Below are 3,905 nucleotides of genomic sequence, written 5' to 3'. Positions count from 1 at the left end.
TGAGATCAAACGATCACATTTGGGGGGAATTGGAAACAATGTCGTATGCTATACTATTCATAGTGCTTGAACCATTTTGAGCTTATCTTTGAATCTGTACCAATCTAAGCCTCGGAACGTTATAAGCCACTAAACCCTATGTGAACTTAGCGTCTCCATTTACAAGTCAAAACTTGTGGAATCTTATTGAAAATGAATACGTCGATTTCTTTCGTACATAGATATATCATATCTTCATTTCTTATTGTGATAGAATAATGTATAAAAATTTGATTTTTATAAACTAACTCTACTTTTGTTTTCTCTGTAACTTTTTTAACTAAAATTATTTAATCTCAAACCTATGAGTTTACAATGCATCAATTAGGAGTTGTTGTAAACTCAAAATTATATAGGATTTTTCTATATATTGTTACCACATTTTGACTTAATAAATATGTTAATCTTGAATAATTATTGTTTAATTAAGTGAATTTTACTTAAATATTAATATTGGACATGAACTTATAAAGTATGTGAAATTATGTTTTATTGCATGATTTTTATGCATAATTTATGTTATTTTCATGTAAATTATTAATATTTGAATTTTCACTATACAGTAGGACCATGGAAGATGAGATTAATAAATGTTGCATGGACATGCATACATCTAACTAATCTGGACGGCAAAACCATGCAAAACTCAGTCATAAGGATGTTAATTTGAACCAATAAAGGTGCTACTATATGATGGACATCCTAGATTAATTATTGGACTAAGAAACCATCCAACAAGGAGGAATCCAAGCCCAATTTTGACACAAGCAAATGGCTGCTCAAAAATAAGCTTTAGGATATTTTGTTAAAGGTCCTTACAGTTGGAAAGATGTCAGAAATCAGCACACAAGTTCACCCTTTTGAAATCGACCACCTTATGGCTATTAATAGCAAAGTTTTGAATTGAAAATGCAGCAACCAACTCATCCTCTTTTTTGCAAATTGTGGCCGGAAAAGCATGAGAGAAGGAGGAATTTTCAAACTATATTTTTAGTAAACTTTACTCTTACTTTCAGCTATAAATACCACACACCTTTCACTTTTCATAGCATCCCTTAATTTATTCATTCACTGGCATTCTATCATTTCCTCTCTTGTTCCCTTTTCCCCACACCTAGTCTTTCCATTTTCCTTTCCATTCTTTAGCCAACAAAACTTTGTCAAGACACTACCTTGGCCAGCCACATTAAGAAACCTTAGCAAAAGAGCAATGAGCATAATGAAGGATCACATCAGTCAGAAAGATCCGAAAGCTTGTTGAACTGAATTAGAGTTTACTCTTTCCTTCTTTTTATTTCATTTAATTATGTTTGCTATGCGTTTATTTTTCTTGACATCAACAATGTTAGTTTAATTCTATTTTTTGGGATGATTATTTTAATTCAATGATATTTATTGATTCATGTTGTGCCTCAGTCGATCATTTTTTCAATTAAAATCAAGAAGCATTTCATTCATACGTGATTGGATGCATTTAGATTAGCTGAGTGGTCCTAGCCAGACGATGACTAGTAGACACATAATTAAAAAGTGTAATGCTCAATTTATATCACTAAACCCGAGTAAATTAGAGGTTCATAATATCTTTAGTGAGCTCTGTTATCTTACATAGTTTTTTGCTTTATGTGATTAAATTGTTTCAAACATAAATGTCCCTGTTACTTCACATAAATACTAAGAAACCCTTAGTTTAATATGATTATTAAAATGCATATTTCAATTAGTAAAAGATTTCGAAAGAACTTAATTTGGTTTCCAAACTCATGAAAGATCGAGTTGCCATAGAATGTTTTCCGAACACTGTTAAGCATGACTGAGTTGATTAATATAATTACCCTAGCCTATTTTATGTTGATTGTTTTTGTTGTTAAAGCCATTCATTCATACATTTAGATCCTTTGCTTTTAGATTTAATTGCATAGGGATCATCTTGCATTTACATAATTTAATTTAATCATCCACCACTAAAAATATTGTGTTTTTACCACCAAATTGTGAATTTATAAGTTTGAAAATAATCGATTAACATACACAGTCCATGTGGAGATGATAACTCATGTTACTTATTACTTGAACAATTGTGTACACTTGCACAAATTCCGTTACAATTTTTTTGACGCCTTTGCCGGGGATTGTTGCCTTAATCATTCTTTATGAAATTATTTTTACAATTTGGTTTTTTATTTAATTTCTAAAATTACTAATTTATTCATTATTTTTTTATTTGAGATTTATTTACAAGGTGTTTGTGAGTATAGATCGAATCATCGATCTATTACTTGTAGATCTTGAAATTGGGTAGACATTTAGACAGAGAAGATGTGAGAGATTTGCCCAAAGAAAAGTCGAGATGGACCTTGGAAATCAAAATGATGGACAAGGTAATGGAGTCAATCATGTGCGCAACCTAATCCTTATTGTTGATGATAGGGATCGTGCCATAAGACAATACGTTTTGCTACTTTTCAATGAATTAAATCCAGGAATTAGGATGCCAAGTATCGAGGCACCCCAATTCGAATTAAAACTAGTGATGCTTTAAATGCTCCAAAGGGTGGGCCAGTTCAGTGGTATGCCCATGGAAGATCCACATCTTCACATTCGATTATTCATGGAAGTGAGTGATTCATTTAAGATAGCTTGTGTGACTGAAGATGCATTAAGGTTAAAGCTGTTTCCGTACTCGTTGTGAGATGGAGCACAAGCATGGTTGAATTCATTACCATCAAGTTCAATATCTACATGGCAAGAATTAGTAGAAAGGTTTTTGGTAAAGTATTTTCCTTCAAGCAAGAACGCAAAGTTGCGAAATGAGATAACTACTTTTCAACAATTGGATGACGAGTCTTTATATGAGGCATGGGAAAGATTCAAGGAATTGCTTCATAAGTGTCTTCATCATGGGATTCCTCATTGTATCTAATTGGAGATGTTTTATAACGGTCTCAACGCACATACAAGATTAATGGTAGATGCTTCTACGAATAGCGTGATTTTTTCTAAGTCTTATAACGAGGCTTACGAGATTATTGAAAGGATCGCTAGCAACAATTACCAATGGTCAAAAAATCAAGCAGTTTTCGGAAGACGAGTAGTTAGCGTGCATGAAGTGGATGCACTGACTTCACTCTCTGCTCATGTATATTTTATTTTCTCAATGTTCAAATAGTTTACCACTAATGGTTTGAATAATTTTGCAGCTCAATCACCAAGTCAGTATGATGTTGTTTCCTATGTGTATTGTGGGGATGGTCATTTTTTTAAAAATTACCCTTCAAACCCCGAGTCTGTTTGTTATTTAAGGAATCAATATCAAAATAGAAGTGAACAAGGACCACAATCCAATTTTTACAATCCTTCAGGACGGAATCATCCGAACCTTTCCTTTAGTAACGAAGGAAATGGACCGAACAATCATATGCAACATAAACCCAACCAATTTCAAGGATTTAGTCAACAAGCCCCAAAACCACCTCAAGTTGAATCATCAAATAGTTTAGAGGACTTGTTGAAGGCATACATGGCAAAAAATGACACTTTGATCCAAAGTCAAGCAGTAACACTAAAAAATCTAGAGAACTAGATGGGTCAGTTAGCACAGAGCTTCCTAGTAGACTGTAAGGAGCCTTGCCATAAGATACAAAACATTAGAGGAAATTTGGTAAGGAACATTGCAAGTTAACCAACTATTGAAGTCCCTACACCGAAAATATCAGATGCTGAGAAATCTGATGAGGTAAACCCTAAACTAGTAAATTCTAAAAAGCTAACACCTTTTGCAAATTTTCCTTGTTATAAAAATTGTTTGTATCAACCTAGATTTCCATATCACCAAAGACTTCAGAAAAATAAGCAGAAACAAGATG

General features: G+C 32.9%; 1 non-coding gene across 1 annotated transcript; it reads right to left on the bottom strand.

The window, feature by feature from the left end:
- Positions 1-2,839: 2,839 nt before the first annotated feature.
- On the bottom strand, positions 2,840-2,946 carry LOC121206371 (small nucleolar RNA R71). The gene has a single exon (XR_005901439.1). It is a non-coding gene; the product is annotated as a small nucleolar RNA R71 (small nucleolar RNA).
- Between the last annotated feature and the right edge of the window lie 959 nt (positions 2,947-3,905).

Source organism: Gossypium hirsutum, chromosome A01 (assembly GCF_007990345.1).
Source record: "Gossypium hirsutum isolate 1008001.06 chromosome A01, Gossypium_hirsutum_v2.1, whole genome shotgun sequence".
NCBI classification, from domain to species: domain Eukaryota; kingdom Viridiplantae; phylum Streptophyta; class Magnoliopsida; order Malvales; family Malvaceae; genus Gossypium; species Gossypium hirsutum.
Note: the sequence above shows the minus strand (reverse complement) of the source record. Positions and strands in the feature narration are given on the sequence as shown.